We start from the raw sequence: 20,420 nt of genomic DNA, 5'->3' as shown, positions 1-20,420 counted from the left end.
TGGTACATGGGTGGAGAGTGCATGGCAGTGTATAAAGTAGCTAATATTACTTTGGGGAGGGAATGTTAAAAAAAACTCCATAAAAATATTCATTTTGATGAAGAAATGTGCTACAGCTAATAAAAAATTAAAAATTTAGTAATATGAATAGAGGACATGTTTCTATTTAAATATAATATTATTAAATTAACTTTATAGATACTGAGTTAACTTTATACAGTTGTAAAGTTACTTTACTTAATTTCTGAGACAATTTTTTAGGAATCAGGATATAAAGCTTCTTCATAAATTCAGATTCAGGAAAACATACACATTCAAGTCAAATGTACATGAAATACATTCAAATGACTAAGGAGTAGAAAAATGTGTTTTGATTTTTAAAGCAGCTGGGTCCTAGATGATACTTACATTTTTGTTTCTTTATTATGATTTTTAAATTTGAAAAGCTACAGAGTGAAAAGAAATCAAAACATTCTGCACTCACAGAACTATCTGGCTAACTTAATTGTGTACAGAATATGTTTATTGCTGGGGAGTAAAACATACAGTACATATATTATCCACCTGAGAGCATACTGAAATAAAGATATCACAGTTTAAAGAGAAAAAAATTAATGAAAGGGAAGAGAGGAGAGCTTTGAGCAGAGGTGTTGGTTAAGAAATCTGAATTTATTCAGGAAGGCACAAAGTTGATGAATGTGTCAACACAAAAATTAGGAATAGAAAAAGCATCCTAGTACACTACAGCACTAAAGAAGGAAGTGCTATGGCTCTGGACTAAGGTGACAGGAATAGTGATAAAAAGATGGGGTCTTAAAGCAAAGGGTTAATTAAAAGTCTCATAGATACCTTTAACCTGAGCATACAGGGCTGGCACCTTGATGTACAACTGCAAGCAAAGGGCCTGCCATCTTTTTGTCTAAAGAAATTCTTAAACTGTCAGGAAAATGAATTACCTGGAGGAAGCTGCTCTGGATGTACACCCCCAAGTCAAACATACTTTGCTTTGGCACTTGTGGAATTACTTACCCACTAACTAAAACTAAAGTGAATATTGCTAGTGTATGTTCCCTGTTCAACCTCAGATGGTACTTTCCAACAGAATTTCCACACAAAAAAGAAACAGATCTACTTACATGACAGCTACTGAAGTCTACACAGGACACTCGGGCCTTCTTTATTTTACCTATGAGGACAGATATTGAGGCTCACAGGATGAAAGAGAAACAAGCTAAACAACAGAAAAACTGATCCCTAAAGAAATGCATAGTTCAAATAAGTGTAAGAAAAAATAATATCTAGAGATATAAAAAGGCATATAGGAGGGTTGACTGTGCAGCAAGGCCAATGGACTGAATGCCACTGGACTGCAAACATAAATGGTTAGCACACTAAATTTTAAGTTATCTATTTTACTACAATTAAAAACAAAATGAAAGTGTAGCTTTTACCCAACTTGCTAAATGGGAAAGTATTTCCCAGAAAAGTGTCTCTTAACCAATACCTGTAATAGAAATTTTGTATCTCTATGCAACTTGTTTTATGTCATAAAACTAAATGTTAATTAAAGATAACAACAAGGAAACATATATTGTTATATTTAGACAAATAATGTTTCAAACACAATGGCCAAAGAAAGACTTGAAATAAAGAAATTCCTGAGATCATGCACTAGAAATTTAAGGATTTAGGAAACAGAAAGAAAAATACTAATCAGTCAATGAGGTACAACATGTAGGAACCAGGAACATTAGGGGTCAAATGGAGGGAAAAAACTATCAAATACTCTTAAGGAGTATTACTCAGAGATGAAAGATGAACATCTTCATATTGAAAGCATCTGTAAGTGCAGATCACAATAAATGAAAGATCCATTCCCAGACACCTTCTTATGAGATTTTGGAATACCAAGATGAAGAAAATTTTAATATCTTCCATGAGAAAAAGTCTACAAGAGGAAGACTGATTTCACTCATTGTGGAAATCAGTTAGCTGGAAGCAGGAAAAGAGGGGTACTATCTTAAAAGGGTTGAAGGGATGTAATGTTCAAAACTGAATTCTATATTGAGAAAACTTCTGTGGTTGGAAGTTACTTGAAGAGGGAATAAAGCAAGGAAGAAGAGACAGAATCCTTGACACAGTAAAATCAACCCAGGGAAGTGAAAAGAAATCCTAGCAGGGCAATGGTGCAACAGCCAAGAGCCAGCAGCAGCAGCAGCAGGTCCAGAACAGAGCAAAACAGGATGGGAAAAGCTGAAATAATAAAGCACAAGATCCAAGAAAAAGATAATTAGAAACTTCAGACAAAATTTTAAAAGTTATAGGAAACTCGTGGCTGAAGTAAGAAAGAAACCCAAAATATGGTATGGCTTTCAGTATTTGAGGGAGTATTAAAAATTCTTTTGTCTTGATCCAAAAAATACTCTATTTGTCACAGGACTGACAGATTCAATCCAAAAGAAAAGAACTATAATTCTAGAATACTACTTGGCTAGCACAGACAATAATGCTGCTTCTTATTTTGAAGTCATAGCATCAACCTGCAGATAAAGCCATAAATTTCATTACTAATTCTACTGAAAGGTAGATAGTAAAAAGAATAAAAGCTTCACTTTTTTGGGCTGGGGATTTGGCTCAGTGGTTTTGCCGCCTGCTGCGCAAGCGCAAGGACCGAAGTTTGATCCCCGGTACCAAAAAAAAAAAGAAAACAAAGCTTCACTTTTTTTACTTTCAAATTGTTGAAATGCTCTTTTGGACTATTTAAGACAATGATAATTCTTTAGAAATTTGCACGTTTGCTATTTCAATGTTTCCCAAAGTCTATGGTTTTCATTATTTACAATGATAAACATAAATATTTGAAATATAGTATGAGTGTATGCACACCTTATTTAAGAGTCTGATCAACTGTTTGCAGATTATCATGGTCAAAATAGTTTTTCTATTTTTTATTGGTAAACTCTATTGCAGAATCTACAAACAGGGCAATGAAAAGAAAATGGAATAAGCTATTGATTATTTTCTTCTTTAAGCTATTGATTCTTACAATGATTTTGACATGGCAAAATTGCAGCAACCTGTCTGATCAAGTACCATGCGTGGAATGTGAAAAATACTCCTCAGGTGACAGAAGGAAGAATGTGATCTTGCTGCCATTCTCTTCTTTGTTGGCATAAACCAGAAATTATTTTAAGGTGGTTCTTGAGGATGTCTATGGAGTTAAAAAGCGAATTTGAAAATTAGAAGTTTTGTTCTTTTACTATAATTAAGTGAAAAGCAAGACTTTTAGTTCTCTAGGATCCCTTTAAAAGTTTTCTCTTTTTCTATACTTTCTTCCTTGACCCCACCACCCTGATATTAAAAGGTAACCACACACCAAATGACATTAACTTCCTTATAAAGATCTTAAAACTATTTAAAGTGCTAAAGAATAAAGTGAACTGTTGAGATTTTGAAAACTGCTAGTTTTTGCTAGTTATTAACATTTATTGGGAAATCAAATAATCCTTTATAGGTAAGAATAGTTAGAATAGTTTGGAAAGTATTATAATTTTGGGATACATTAGAAACTATTTTTAATAATATCACTTAACAAATGTTATTTACTAACAGTGACAAGGTGGTCATTTTGTAAACCAGTTTCAAAGTAAGCAGCATATATAGGACACCCTGAATTATATTTGTTTCTGCAATAATACATCTCCAGTTCTGTGTTACCCCACAGTGGCTATGGATACTATTGGTGTGGTGTAGTCTTCCTTAAGAGTAAGATTAGCAGGTAATGAAGAATTAAAAAGGACTACATTAATTGGGTTTTTCTCTGTGGTGCAGTGACTTAAATACAGTTTTGGAGAAACATGTTTTGTTTTTGTTTTGTCAGATTCAATTTTTGTTGTTAAAGAGTTTGCAGCCAGGTATTGAGTTAGGTGTTCAAAAGTACAGACTTTTTAAGGATTATTTTTATGAAATTAGCCATCAAGAGTCCTGAACTTTGGCTGTGACTTTGTTCTTCTTTGTCAATGGCCAAATCATTTGATCTCTTTAGTTCATCTACCAACATTAATCACTGCCTATCTACCCAATGTTGAAAAGATAGGTAGCAATATTCTTTAAGTTCTTTGAGCAAAATAAAGTCACATTATATCTATATTATTAAAAAACAGAGAGCTCGCTGGAATTAAAGTATTAGAATAAACGAGTGAGTCGTGTTGACTCTAGCTGCCAGTGGGAGTGAAATGCAAATCAGCAGCATCAACAAATAGTATTGAATTATCTACAGGCTCATATCATTGTTCTGCCTCTTGTTTCTCTATTTAAGCTTAACATGTTCTCATTCTTGTAGCTTGTAATACATACAAATGCAGTAACACACACAAAAAATCTGACACTGTAAAGCATTTCAGTGCCAGGGGACTGCATCCTAAAGCTGTGACTGGAAAAGGTATCCAGATTGAGAAAGTGAAATGAGGGAACTAGAACCTGTCTAATTAGGTCATATCGTTTTGAAGCTAAAATATAGTTTGTGTAGCTTATTGAAGCATGATAGTTACCCTTCATTGAGATTAGAGCCAGAAACCAGCAAAACTAGAGTGTAGTCACTTATTTTTATGCAATTAATTATTTAGTACTTACTATCAGCCTGACAGCACATTAGGTGTGGAAATCAAAAGTCAAATAAAAAGATTCTCTCAAGGAAATTTCCACAGAACATGTGAGGTAAGAGTTAAGAAATTCTTTTTTGTTTTTTAAACATAATTATTGAGTTCTACCAACACTAGTTTTTGAAATGTAAAGTTTTTCTTACGAATTTGTAGTCTTCATTGTTGAAAATAAATTGATCATTCATATGGGACTCTACTTTATTCTGATGCTCTATATCTACGTCTATTCTTTTACCAATACCAGTGTCTTGCTATCCTTAGGCTTTACAGGATATATCTTGAAAATTAGGTAGTATAATTTTCCAAAATTATTCTTTTATAAAATTATTTGGCAATTCTAAATCATCTGCATTTTCATATAATTATATCTACAATTAAGATAACAATTTTTGTTGGGATAATGTGAAGTCTAAGACCAATTTGCATAGAATTTATATCTTAGCAATACTGAGTCTTTCATATATGAACTCTGTATATTTCTCTACTTAGGTTTACCATAACTGCTGTAAGAATTGTCTATAAATTTCTCATAATTTTGGTTTTTTTGGTACTGGGGACTGAACTCAGGACCTTGCACTTGCAAGGCAGGTGCAGCGCCACTGAGCTAAATCCCTGGCCCTAATTTTTCATAATTTTGAATAAGATTTTATTTCTTACATTTTTTGTGGTTTTTAAATTGAAAAATAATATTTATAGATGTTAATGGGTACATTATGATAATCTCATACATATATAAAAGGTATAATAATCAAGTCAGGGTAATAAATGTACTTGACTGCAACTTTAAAAGAAACTCAGGTTTTAAATTTCATTTTCAATTTTTCCATTAAACAAAAATACAGTTGACTGTTATATATTTACCTGAATTCACTTATTCTAGCAGCTTTTTAAAAAAGATTCCAACTGTATGTGTATACAATTTTTTGTGAACAAAGGGCAACTTTACCTTTTCTTCAATTTCCACTGATTATGAGGCCATACAGAATGTTGAAGTGGTGAGTTGGATATCAACATTTTCACTTGTTTCTACATAAAAGTCACTGAGGCTTCAACATTAAATATGATAGTTGTAAGTTTTTCCCTAGATGTGCTCTATCAGTCAGATTGAGCAACTAATTGGGTTTTGAGTTACATCATATTTCTTTTCTGCATCCATTGAAAGGACTGACTGCTCCATCGCCCTTATTTTGTTAGCATTGCAAATAACAATGACCTGCAAACATTAAGCTAATGCTTTTCCATATATTAGTGGATTTGGTTTGCTATCTTTGGTTGAGAGTTTTTTTTTGTTGTTGTTGTTCATGAGGGACATCAGCCTGTAGTTTTTTGTTTTGTTTTGCTTTGTTTTTTACAATGTCTCTGCCTATTTTTTATTCTAAAATAAAATCTGTTCAATTTCTTTCTGCCTTTATTTACTGGAAAATGGTTATATCACAATTGTTGTATCTTCCTTAAGTAGCTAACAAAACTTACTATGAAAACATTAGGGGCTGGAGTTTTTTTTTAATGCTTTACATTATAAATTCAATTTCTTTAATAAATAGAGAGCTGTTATAAACATCGATATGCATGCATCATAGTAATATGATGACTTTAGCTCTTTCAGGGAACTATCAGAAAAGGTACACCTCGATCAACTGGAATTTGTATTTGTATTTTTTATTTTTGAAACTACATTTTAATAGAAAACAAAATACAAAATAACTTAACAGGAAACAGAAATATTTAATACTTTCCCCATACATTAGAACTTGCCTTATCCTCAGGGCACAGTTTGACATGTGCATGCTCACTTAGGATTCACCTCATGATGCACTCACCGCTGGAGAGTGAGTGGAAATGCTAAACTCTGGTTAACAGTCACTCCGAAATCTAATTCTATCTTGTGACTTACTCCAACTTCTTCTTCTTTTTTTTTTTTTTTTGGTACTGGGAATCAAACTCAGAGACTTGTGCATGTCAGACAAATGCTGCTCTGCTGAGCTATATTCCCAGCCCTTCAAGTTATTCTTAACCATAATCTTTTTTTTTTTTTTTTGGTGGTACTGGGGATTGAACCCAGGGCCTCCCACATGCTAGGCAAATGTGCTACCACTAAGCTGCACCCCTCCTACCATAATCTTTCTTTTCAGGAAAGAGAATTATTGATAGAGGTGCAGCTAAGAAAGACTCTTTCCCACCATTATTGCCAGAGAGTCCAGTGTTCTCAGTCAACTCACCCTCCAATTTCCATAACCATGCTGTTTGGTGTGCTCAGTGCACACCCAAGATTTCCCTTTCTCCTGATACACTGTGCCACCAAAATCTCTGAATTCCCTGAAGCTCAAAATTCCAAGTTTCACAGCCAGTGGCAGGAGTCAAACCTGAAGATAAAAGCAGAGATGTTCCCCTCTGCCAGTGCTAGGTTTCTTCTTTGCAATAATAATCATCATCATAATAACAACAATAAAAAATCCTGGTCCTACCATTCAGGAAAAGGATTGTCCCTCCCTTTGCCAGCTCTGTCCCCACTTCCCTCAAGGGTGGCCCAAGTAGGGGTGCTGTGGAGGGCACTTGGCAACTGCCCTCAGTTAGCATGCTGGGAGGAGGAGAAGACCCAAATGGGAAGGCGCTTGCACATAGGGTCCCAAGGATCCTCTGGGAACATGCCACTGACCTCAGAGCACCCCAGCGCTCATCTCGAGTCCGGACATCACTGAGCCATCCCCAGCCCTGACTGAATCCCATGACAACAAGGCTGCATTGGGGGAGGGCTCTTTCACAGTCTGTCAGTAACTTGCTCACCATATCCATGTCCATTCTGCGGCCAGAGGCCTCTCACCACAGCCCAGTCCATTCCAGCCAAGGTAAGAATCAATGTTCCTGATCCTCCTGTGTGATCCCAGTCACAAGAAGCAGGTTGCAGGCCATGAAATGCATGCTCAGGACACTGCTCATCTACCCAGTGTAGACACCCACGAGCTCACTGGAGGAGCCACCTGTGGGCTTGCTACAGCATGTGTTCCAGAGCTCCCAGAAGCACACTGAGTTGTCCATGGAGGCAGAGGCATCTAGGCCAGTGTCAGGCTGAAGGCAAGGCTGGTGATGCTGTCTCTGGCTTCTCAGCTCTTTAAAAAGGGCCTCGGAGACCAGGTCCCACAGTTTTAACTGCTGGTTCTTGCCAGAGGATGCCAAGTACTTCCCGTTGGGAGAGAAAGCTAGAGAGAGCACAGGGCCATGGTGGCCTGTGAAAGAGCCTCAGTGAGTTCCCCTCCTGGGTGCTCCACAGCTGGACAGTCTTGTCAGTTGAGCCCGTGGCTAAGTAGAGTTAGGGTGGAATCTGACACAGTCCACATCTGCCAGGTGTCCTGTATATATCCTCAGTGGGTACGTCTGATCGAAGGACCACAGCCTGGTGGTGAGGTCGTGGGACCCACTGGCAAAGTACAGGGTGTATGGGGTGATGTCCAGGACCCACATGGGATAGGCATGTCCTTGGTACTGCACAGTGTTGGTGAAACTCCCTAGATCACAGTACCGGACGGACATGTCCTCAGAACAAGAGAGGAACCCTGAGCTGCCCGAGAGGAAACATGTGCTGTACACTGGTCCACAGTGTCCCCACAGGATCTTCATCTCCGTGTCTGTGCTGTCCTCCTCCTCCTTCTCCTCCAGAGTATCACAAGCCAAGTGGATATGTGATGTGTCTATAAGGTGGGGCTCTGATTTCAACTTCTTGGACTGCAGACTCCACAGTTTTATGCAGGAGTTGTTAAACCCAGCAGCAAGCAGCTTGTTATCGGGGGCAATTTCTGCAGTGTTTAGCAGCTGCTCTGTGTTGTAGAAGGCATAGAAGCAGCGTTGGTGAGGGAGGGGGGCCATCCTTGATGCATTTGATGGTCTCTTGTAAGATCTCCAGTGTGCCTCGTTCTGCAGAATGGGGCTGGGCACATCCGCTGCTCTCACTATGGGAGGAGCCACCACTGCCGTTGAGTTGGTAGTCTGTTCTCTTGGCAGGCTGCACATCCAGGTGGATATATAAGGTGAGGACCTTGCACAGGACAGTGTTGGTGTCACTTTGGAGGTGGCATATCAGGTAGTAGTAGCTGTCTTCCTGGAGACGACCACGTACTTGTTATCTAGGAATGCACGAAGCTTGAAATCGGACAGGATGTCCTGGATGGTCTGAGTGGTCTGCAGCTGCTCAATAAGATCCTTCTGGCTTGCATTCTGCAGGAACATTCCATGGAAGCGGCTATAGAAACTTTCCACTGTGCTCTTCCTGCTGCTCTGGACCAGGCTGAGATGGAGGTAGAAAAACAATGGGTAGAGGAGAGGCATAACTTCATGGCTGTACTGGGAATCACAATCAGTGAGAAAATTCTGCAGTCGTCCAAGCTGTATGTCCTATTGCTGGGGTTCTGCCTGGCACGGGGCTGCAGACACTATGCTGGCACAAACAGATTCTGACTGGAAAAACAGCCATTCCAGACGGAGTCAAGACCAGCTTTTCGGTAGTCTGATTTCAAAACTGTGAGGTTGGGTGCCATCTCTTCAGCAGTCTGAGACAGATGCAGGCCTCGCTTCAGTGGGCCATCTGAATCCACGTACTGCTGGCGCTTGAGGTAGCAGGACACCAGGATCTGGACGGCTCGGTGCGGTCCCATTTCACGACTGAACATCCCGGGCGGCTCCCGCTCCCGCTGCCGCCCGCTGCAGGGCCTCGCTCCACTGCGGCTAGCCAGGCCTCCGCGCCTCTCGCCTCGCAGTGCCCGCGGTTCTCTGTATTTTTATTTTTTTGATGCATCTCCATACTGATATTCATAGTGGTTATAAGTTTACATTCCCACCAGCAGCATTCTTTTGCCTCCTACAAACCCTAAAAAGGTTCCTTTTCCCCCTACAAACTCACCAGAATTTTGAGTACTTGAAAATAGCCATTCTTATTAAAATAAGGTAGGATCTCAGCATTGTTTTGATTTGCATTTCTCTAAGGGCCAAAGATGCTGAAAATTTTGTCATGTATTTATTGGCCATTTATAGTTGTTCTTCTGAGAAGTATCTATTTATCCCAACTGCCCATTTTTTGATTGGGACTTTTATTTGATTGGGGTTAATTTTTTAATATTCTTTATATATTCTAGGCATCAGTCCTCTGTTTCAAGAATAGTTGACAAAATTTTTTTCCATTCTGTAGGTCCTCTTTTCATTCTGTTGTTTCTTTTGTTGTGCAGAAGCTTTTTAATTTGATATGATCCCTTTTGTTGATTCTTGGTATTATGCCTTGTGCAATTAGAGTTCTGTTCAGGAAGTCTTTGCCTATGCTTATGTCTGCAAGAGTTTAACTATTTTTTTTCTTCCAGGAGATTCAATGTTTGTGTTTTTATATATAGGTCTTTGATACATTTTGATTTGATTTTAGTACAAGGTGAAAAATATAGATGGAGATTCATTCTTCTGCAATTGATAACCAGTTTTCCCAGCATCATTTATTAGAGGCTATCTTTTCCCCAGAATATATTTTTGGCTTCTCTGTTGAAAGTCAATGGCTGAAGGTGATTGGGATTCTTTCTGCATCCTCTAATCTATTCCACTGACCAATATGTCTGTTTTTTTGTGCCATGTTTATAGTAGCACAATTCACAATAGCTAAAGCATGGAAACAGCCTTATCAACAGATGAATGGATAAAGAAAATGTGGTATGTATACATAATGGAGTAGTACTCAACCATAAAGAAGGATAAATTTGAGTCATTTGTAGGAAAATAGATGGATCTTTATCTCATAATGCTAAGTCACATGGTTGCTTTAGTATGAGTGAAACAAAACGCTAATAATTTAAAGAGCAAACTAAAAGAGACATGTTAGGAAACAGAGATAGATTTTGTACAGATCTGGGGAAGAAGAGGGAGGGGTGGACTGGGGGGCATGCAGGGTTAGTAAAAATGATCAAGATGGGGTCTATACATGTATCAATTCCCCAAGCAGAATGTAAGTACTATGTACTGCAAACATAACAGATAAAATAAAAATAAAAATACAGATATAGGGCTGGTGAGAGTTATTTTTTAAATTAGCTATGGATTTATTTCTGGACTCAATTTTATTTTGTTTCTAGACTTCTTGATTTAGATGTGGATCCTTATACTACTACCATGGTGGGTTTTTTTAAATTTATTTTTTGTTCATTTGTTCTAGCTATATATTCCATGCTGGCCTCAGATTCATTGTGTAGCCCAGGCTGCCCTTGAACTCTTGATGTCCTGCCTCAGTCCTCAGAATGCCAGGACCACACATTATTGATTAATTTATCTTTGTAATAAGTTTTGAAAGCAGGTAGCATGAGTCTGCCTACTTTGTTCTTCTTTTTCAAAATTGTTTGGCTAATCTTTTCAATTTATGTTTAATTTAGGGTTACTTTCAATTCTGATTCTCTAAAAAAGTCAGCTGAGATTCTCACAGGAATTGTGTTGAATCTGTATATCAAACTTGAGGAGTCAGTCTTACCATCTTAACAAAACTAGACAGAACACACATAATGTAAAATTTACCACTAATGACATTTCATGTATTCACAATGTTATGCCACCATCACCATTATTTAGTTCCAGAACACTTTTATCAACCCCAAAAGAAACCCTGTACCCTGTAAACAATCAGTCAATCTCACAATCTTTGTTTCTTGGCAACCACTAATTGGCTTTCTGTGTCTATGTATTTGCTGATTCTGGATGTTTCATATTAAAAAATCATGTAATATATGCCTCTGCATTTAGTTTATTTGACTTACCATGCTTAATGGCTTCAGAATAATCATAAGATTTGAATATGAATTTGTTGCATTCATACACATATCAGGCATCAATTCATTCACTAATGTACATTTCAGTTTTTCATATCACGTATCATATTGCTCATTTCATATCACATATCGATTCACTGACATTTTGGTTGTTTTCACCTTTAAGACATTGTGGACAATGCTGTGATTAATACTAGTGCAAAGTTTTTGTTTGAACATCTATTTTCAATTCTTTTGGCTATATACATAGTAATGGAACTGCTGGGTAAAATGTTAATTCTATGTTTAACTTACAAAGCAACTACCAAACTTTTTTCCACCATGGCCGTACCATTTACATTTCACAAGCAATGTACCAGTGTTCTGGGTTTTCTGTATCCTCATCAATATTTGTTATCTTCTTTAAAAAAAAATAGGTTGTCCTGCTGTCTATAAATGTTGTTAGTGAGAATTGGAATTTTCTTCCATTTTAAGTTAGTTTAGTAGAAGACAATTTTGTGACTAAGTAAACTTGAAGGATCTTCTTTCACTATATTTCAATGCTTGAAATGATGGTTCAAGGAACTTCACTATATTTCTCTTAAAGTTTTGTTGTAGGAACTATGCTAGGAAGTAGTACCATAAAAGAATATTACAACAAAATCTGTATCATAATCTTGTGAATGGAGTCCAAGGTGCCACTTTTATGGAATTCTAAATGTTAATCTCTGTTCATAATAGCGAGTTAAAGTCTAGGTAGGAATCAGCATATTTATTTTAACTTTTGCCTATTACCAGCTGTGAGAAATATGAAAGAGGTTAAGAATTAGTGTCAGTATTCATCAAAAAGCATAAGTGAAAGGACACATAATGCAGGAATTACAGTATAGTATAATATATGATTTAAGAAATGTAATTAGTAACTATATACTTTTGAAAATGAAAAATAGCTAAACACAGAAAAAAATAGTTAAAGATTATATATTCCAAAGTATCATGAAAACACTGATAGAACTAAAGCTCATTTATTTTTAAATTTGCACTTGCCATTATCAACTTTACATACAGGAATTACCTACATTAAAAAACTACAAAAGATTTTCTTTGGACAAAATAGATATTTATTGTTTTGTTTTTATATCAGTTTTTCCTCTCCTGTCAATTTCTCCCTTATTTTAAATTTCATGACATTAAGGGCAAACATATAATAATAAAAAGAAGCATGTGAAGACTAAGATGAATGATACTCATTCTTAAAAAATTGATATTGTCCTCCCTCCCTAAACATTAGTAGTATAAAATAAGTATACTTGAAAAATTTATTCAATGTTATCTATATCATAAGGATGCTATGAAAACCTTAAAAACAAAAAACTGGTTTCAAAAAACAAACAATAAAAAATTAAAGAAACTTATAGGTTGAAAATACTTATCTATTAGCTGCAAAGTGTGGATTTTATTTACATCCCAATCAAGACAAATTAATAAAACATTTTGGCATCAATGAGACCAATGTAAGTTTCAACACTGACTGGATATTTGATGACATTAAGAAATTATTGTTCAATAGTTTTTAACTATGTTATAGTATTACAATGATATTAAATTAAGGATCCTTGGGCCGGGGATTTAGCTCAGTGGTTTTGCTGCCTGCTGCGCAAGAGCAAGGACCCGAGTTTGATCCCCGGTACCAAAAAAAAAAAAAAAGAATCCTCTTCTTTTAGAGATACATACTCTTGTAAGAACATATTTATAAATGACATGACATGATATATGGGGTTTACTTTAACACATTACCAGACAATGGGGGAATGTGTGTGAGTGTGGATGGAACAGGACTGACCAAAAGATTACGGTTTGGGGGGGGGCAAGTGAGAATACATGTGGGTTTCATTCTGTTTGCATTAGTATGACTTCAAAATTTTCTATAACAAGCCTTTAAAAATTCATTTAAGCTTTTAAAATGCTTTAAATTTTATATAAATTACAGAAATATTTCAGGATATGTTATATTGTTAAGAATACGTTTCAGATTCCTAAGGCCATCCAGGAAATAATCAAAATTAAATGGATGTTGGTATTAACATTCTCACAAATTTCTCTCAATTCCATAATGTAATGATTATGCTCATTACCATCTCTTTCCTTTTGTTTCAACTGTTCTTCCAAGGTAAAATGCCTTTCTTCCTTCTCTTTCCTATCAGGATTCTATTGGTTCATACCTCAATTCCCAAGCATTCTTCACAGTATTATTTATTCTGGCTTACAATAATCTCTCTCTTCTCTGACCTTCTATGAAAATGTCCAAGTTGTTTCATTTAACAGCATATAGTATTATATGCTCATTTTGAGTATTTTTTCTATCTACTTTATAATTTATTTATGGGTAGCAACTGTATTTTATCTTCTATTATTTTATTTTTCCATGGGATTCTACAGAGTTCTTCATATATAGTATGGGCTTAATAAATTCATATGAAACTCAAAATGGCTATCTAGTTAATGATCACTTTTAAATATGTCTATTGTTAGTGATCATGCTAGAGCTCTGATAAAACAACAAACTAATACAACAACATACTAATGAAAATAAAGTATTACAATTGTGTGGATAAAATTACTGTTAGGCACAGTATTTACCTTTTGCAACCTGACATACGATATAATGCTAGAGCTAAAATGTTTTCAAAAAAAATTTCACAGGTAGTCTATAAATCCAGACATTGACTGCAGTTGTAATATGTGTAGTTTAGTTGAACACAAACAAAGGCTATTAAACTTTAAAGCAGGTCAGATTCTTTCACTGTTTAACGTGTCTTTAACATGGTCCCACATTGTGTTTTGTGCAATAAACGTATCAAGCATATCCAAATCAGGAAAATAATGCTGAAGTACCAGTTTTGCCTCAGGAGTATTTCAGAAGGAGGTGGAGTTGGGAAAGCTGTCTAGTAGGCAGGGTAAAAGGCCTGGTTATCAGATGAGTTAGGTCATATTTATCCTTCTTTCATTGGCCCTGGTGTAACCTAAGGCATGTTAGTTCATCTCTCTGTGATCTAGTTTCCCCATTTGTAAAAGGGATAATGTCTCATAATGATGTGGAAGAGATTAAAGAAGATAATGTATGTACCAAACTTCAAGTTATAAGACAGAAGGAATTAGAAATGTGGCTTTATAAAAATCATATCTTATTTTCTGAAGTAAAATCTTTAACAGAAAATATTGGCATAAGTGGTACACTTTGGATGTGTACTCTGTGGAAAAAAATGTGGTTTTAACAGCTTAGAAGAAAAGTGATGAAACTTATTACATTTCTAACTCTCAGTAGATTTCTGAACATTAAAATGCCCCTGTGTGAATAAACAACTCTTGAAAATAAACTGCAAATCTAAAAGAGCCAAATCTAAATTGAAACACATTGTTTTGACTGAATTTTTTAAAGTGCCTTATAAGAAGTAAAAATATAAACCTCTTAATTCCAGTGAAAACTTGTTCCCAAAGGAAAAAAGTCAAAACAATTTCATATTGCTGTCATAATACTGCATTTAGGGCCTAAAGTACTCAAAGAAATCTGTTATGTATTAAAAGACTCTCAAGGAAAAGCTAATAATGGCAATATAAACACAACATAGAGATTAAAACAATGGTTCACCTTTATTAAACATCTACTTTTATATCCAGGTATTGTAGAGAGCACTGTATATACACTGTTTCACCTAATTATTCTCAACAATGATATGAGATCGGTGTAATTACAATTTATTTTATTTTACAAGTTAGGAAATTGAGGATTTGAGAAGTTAATTACCTGTCAAAACTATTCAGATAGAAAGTCAAAATATGTATTGTCTTAAAATAGTCTTAGTTCTGAATTAAAATATATACAAAGAATGAACGCAAAACAAAAAATTTTAATGGTTAAAGAGATAAAGACCCGTATAAAGCAGATGTAGAGATATATTAACTCATTTTGGATTGCAACTTAGGTCAATAGTATGTCTAACTTTCTAGAACAAAATCTCAATTCTCAACTTTTTTTTAAATAAAACTGATGTTTTAGAAAATTTTAATTGTTTTATAGTTCAGAATAGCTAATAAACCTTGACAGAAAAACAATACTTCCCATGGATTAGAGTAAATTAAAATATTTATCAGATTAATACTTTCTAATAAAACTAAACTTTAAAAAGTCCCAAAGTGCATGAACTCTGTGAACTCTTGTTTCACAGAATAACTGAATATATACTGTTTATTTCTGATTCAATCAGTACCAGGAAATCTTAAGACATTTAAGGAAATGACTAGAACTATATTAACATCATACTAATAGTCATAGAATCCTTATAAGCCTAAAAGAAATAAGACATACTGTACAACAACATTAAAAACTTAAAAACAGAATATTTACATAAACTCCAAAAATTTCATAAATATCTTAGGTTTGAAATAGTACATAGAATATAATAGTTTAATAATGAACTGAGTTTATAAAACAACTTTTTTGTTTTTAATTATGGTAAAAACATTAATCAAGTCTATTTTGACTGTGGTGCACTTTTGTAGTATCAATGTAAACTGCAGAGAAAAATAACTTCATCATTTAAAGAGTGAAAGCTCTAGCTGCTTCGTATATAGTTGAATCAGGAATATTTGCACATTTAAATGCTGAACCGCAAGTAAACATTTATCCTTTGGGGAGTGGCCCAGGTAGAAGGGCCCTTGGCAAAATAACAATGTTAAGCCCCGGATATCTGATTGTCCTACCAGTGCCATCCAGTCTTAAAAATACTGCCGGCTCATCATCCTCATCATTAGTCAATATTTACTAAGCTCTTTAGGACAGCAGTGACATTAGAAAGTATAAGAAATCAAAAGTAGCTTAAATAGCTCAGTTTATTATGTCATGTACTGTATGTGAACACTGTTTTTACATGTGAAATACCTAAATTATTCGTCTTGGGGAAGTGGTACATTTACATACCACATCTTGGTCATTTTCACTGTCTGCCTTTTTTTCTCTCCTTCTCTAGATTCCCTTCCCTTCTCCACAGAGGATACTTCCCTGTTTCCTGCCATCTCCCTTTTATTTTGCTCTTTACTTATATTTTGGGCCTGTCATATTATGGCCATCTCATATTTAGTCTTCCATGTCTCCACTTAGCATTATGGTATCAAGATCCATCCATTTTCCTACAAATGACTCAGATTTATCCTTTTCCGTGGCTGAGTGCTACTCTACAATGTATCGATATCACATTTTCTTTATCAGTTCATCTGCTGATTGGTATCTACACTGTTTCCATAATTTTTAGCTATTATGAGTTGTGATGCTGTAAACAAGTATATGTATGTATCAATGTAATATGATGATTGTAACTCTTTTAGGAAGATATCCAGAACAGAATTTCTATTTTTAGTTTTTTAAGGAATCTCCATGCCAATTTCCATAGTGGCTGTACTACTTAACATTCCCACCAACAATGTAAAACAGTTTCATTTCGCCCAGAGACTTATCAGCATTTGCTTTTATAAAATTTATTAGAATATAATGTTAAATGAAATAAATCAGTCACACAATCTTACATACTGCATTTGTTGTTTAGTGTGTCCTTTATAATAGCCATTGTTTCTGAAAGTGGAATCTCAGTGTTGTTGTCACTTGTATTCCTCTAATGACCAAGGATGCTGAATATTTTTCATGAGTTTATTGGCCATTTGAACTTCTTCTGAGAATATCTATTCATTTCAATTGCTTGCTTTTGATTGGCTCTTTAATTTTGGGGGGTCTGATTTTTTGAATTCTTTATATTCTAGATATTAGTTCTCTGTCAGAGGAGTAGCTGGCTGTAATGTTACCACTGTTATTTACTGTTTTTGCAGTTAATAATGTTCCTGAGTAAGGTTTCTAATTATTAGCTATTTTTTCCAATATTTGTCCAATGTTGTAACTAGTTATATTAAAAAACTTTAATGCATTTAATGATATATATATATATCTTATGAAGAAAGGAGAGATGAAACACTTATGATTCAAATATGCAAAAAAATCTACTTGTAATGAGTAAAGTTTTTTGAAATACAAGCAAATTCTCTCCTTAATTGTCATTTCTGGCCATAGCTAATATTCATAGGATTTAATTTTTTGAAAAATCATCTTTCTTACCAAATTGTGACAGGCACTCAGGTCTATCAAATGGAAGAGAAATGTTAAAGTTGATACTTCTTTTGAAGTTGATAATATTTTCTTAAACATTTTATTTAGTTTTAAAAAGTGCTTTGTGGAGATGGTAAGGGCTTCTGGGAATGGGAGTAAATGGTAGGAAGGAATGGGAGAAATGGAGGGGAAAGGGAAGTAAAAAGGATCAAAATGTAATATATACACATATCAATAAGCCATTGTGGAGATCAGATGGAAAGAATGAGACCTAATTGGCCTCCTCAGTGAGCACTAAGAAAGAGGGCATGCTAGTGTGCTAACACACTGCAGGGAAAAGTAAAACACCTGAGGTTAAGTTGTTTACCTGGAGAAGAACCACGGAGGGTGGAAGACAGACGGGTCCTGGGGAACTCTAATTGCTCGTTCCCGTGTCTGAGTGAATAAAGCCTGGGTGTGTGAGTCATTTGGGGCTCTATGTCAAAGGGAGACGTGAGCCCTCTGGACCCTCCGGATTTTAATTCATTTCTGTGTCTCTATATTTTCCATCTTTGTCACCCCTTGGTCAGGTTTGAGTTCAGCTTGTAGGCTGGTTCCTACAAGCCATGATGAATATATTAATTATGGGTCCCAAACATACAATAAAAATTTTTTTAAATGCTTGATTTCCTCAACATACAGTACTTTCAGAAAAACCATTAAAATATTTGGCATAATTAAAATTAAAATTATAGATTATTAAATTATCAATTATTGATCTTATCTATATGGAAAATTTTCATAATGTAGGCAAATAAATGTACTTTGGATTTTAACTCCTATATCTATTTTTCCTTACAAAAAAGTATAACACTAATAACATGCAGTTTTCATAGATACATATATTTCTAGGTAGGCTATTTATGGATAATAATACTTTAGGTTATTAGAGATAAAGGGTTTTTTAAAAATTATAAATTTGTTTTTATACTTTTTATATACAAGAAAAGAACATACAAATTCGAATAATTTACCAGGGTATGAAATGAAAATTTAAATTTACTTTCTTTTCATTTCCACACATTCTATAAGAAATCTGACTACTAGACTCAGTCCCACTTTCCAGATAACCTGCTGTTAAGATCTTGATATGTCGCCTTTCACCTACGGCCTCTGCGCCGGCTGCCTCAACCTGCAGAGCTCTGGACACGTGTGCGAATGGCTGATGGTGGGCTTCAGGCAGATGAGACCCCAGGATGATGTAAAAAGCAGTATTCTTTACCCTCCTGAAAAGATGAAATAATGGCAGGTGGACATTGTGGGTATGGAGTTTTCAGATACTTTCTTGTGAATGAGAAACCTGCCTCTGTCAGGACTTCAGATGTCTGACACCCCCTGTGACACACTGAGTAATAGCTCTTGAGCTCAGCTGGTCCCAGCACCCGGAAGGAAGCTCCCCCACCACCATCCCAAGCTCCTAGAGCAGAGAAGCTGAGCTGGTCCCAGAACCCGGAAAGAAGCTCCCCTACTGTCATCCCAAGCTCCTAGGGCAGAGAAGGTGAGCCGCGTGGGAGCCAGAAGCACCCCCCCCCCCCGTGGAAATGAGGAAACACATAAACAAGCCTCAAAAACAGAGTTCCAGATCACCAACAGCAACCCCAAAAGGAAATGAGATGGAACAATCTGATACTCAACTACCTGGACTCTCTGAACTGGCAACAAAAGAGGATCTGGGAAAAATGAAATCAGAAATAATTATTCAGATAACAGCAAAGATTTTGCTCATGGTGCAAGACATGATTAATAAATCTAGAGAGGACACAGATAAAAAAATAGAGGATCTGAGGAACATGATGGAATCCCAACATAGGAAACAAATGGAATCCATACAACAGATACAAACAGATTTCCAAGTGATTAAAAACTCCATGGAAAGTCTGTGCAGCAGAATGAACCAATGTGAGGATAGAATTTCACATATAGAAGATAAGATTGCAATTAGTGAGGAGGAAAAGAAAAATTGCTTTAAAATTATAAAGCAACACGAGAAATCAATGCAGCAGCTGCTAGATGATGCAAAAAAGAATAACATAAGACTACTGGAGTCAATGAAGAAAGAGGAGAGAGTGCAGATGACATAAAAAAAAAAACTCCACAGAAGTGATGGCAGAAAACTTCCCAAGGAGGGGAAAAGAACTTGACATACAGATAAGTGAGGCATATAGGACTCCAGCTAGCCTTAATAAAAAAAAATCTACACATAGGCATATAATAGTTAGGATTCCAGAAATCCAACAGAAGAACAAAATTCTACAAGCAGTGAGAGAAAAGAAACAAATCACATACAAAGGAAAGCCCATCAGAATCACAGCACACTTCTCAATGCAAACCCTCAAGGCAAGAAGAGCTTGGAGGGATGTATTTCAAGCCCTAAAGGAAAACAGCCTCCAACTCAGATTGATGTACCCTGCAAAACTATCTTTCAAAATTGATGGAGAAATAAGATACTTTCATGATAAAGAGCACCTCAGGAACTTCATGAATACCAAGCTGGCACTCCGAAAAATTTTAGACAATACCCAGGAAAAGACAATGAGGATCACAACCCCAGGAAACCCAGCAGAATGAATCCATTGGGAGTGACAAATTAAACGCAAAGGGGGAGAATCCAACAAAAAGAAAAAGTCATGACAAGGCTTTTAAAACTTTTAACTTCATCTCCCTAATGAGTGTATAATTCAATCTTCTTATTGTACTGATTAGTATTTTTCTGATTCTAGAGTTGCACATCATTTCTTGTGCTATCCTGGCTATGTATCATCTTCTTATGTCTACATTTTAATTGGGTTGTCTATTAATGAGCTCTAA

General features: G+C 35.6%; 1 protein-coding gene and 1 pseudogene across 13 annotated transcripts in view; both read right to left on the bottom strand.

Annotated features, from left to right (window-relative positions):
* Window positions 1-20,420, bottom strand: part of Mipol1 (mirror-image polydactyly 1) — a 277,529-nt gene that overhangs the window by 94,911 nt on the left and 162,198 nt on the right. Inside the window, exons 11-12 of one of the 13 annotated variants that reach the window (XR_015450059.1) lie at window positions 11,432-18,838; window positions 2,934-3,211 (exon numbers count right to left, since the gene is read on the bottom strand). The exons of the other annotated variants lie outside the window; for them this stretch is intronic. The gene's annotated coding sequence lies outside the window, so the exon portion shown is untranslated. Of the gene's footprint in view, window positions 1-2,933; window positions 3,212-11,431; window positions 18,839-20,420 lie in introns of those variants that run through there. 13 annotated transcript variants of the gene reach the window in all.
* On the bottom strand, window positions 3,265-11,435 carry LOC101708241 (TAF5-like RNA polymerase II p300/CBP-associated factor-associated factor 65 kDa subunit 5L; annotated as a pseudogene).

The sequence above is a fragment of the Heterocephalus glaber genome, unplaced genomic scaffold, assembly GCF_053883595.1.
Source record: "Heterocephalus glaber isolate CG9 unplaced genomic scaffold, H.glaber_assembly_v1.0 deba00000901, whole genome shotgun sequence".
Classification (NCBI taxonomy): Eukaryota; Metazoa; Chordata; class Mammalia; order Rodentia; family Bathyergidae; genus Heterocephalus; species Heterocephalus glaber.
This window is presented reverse-complemented; position numbering and strand designations above follow the sequence as displayed.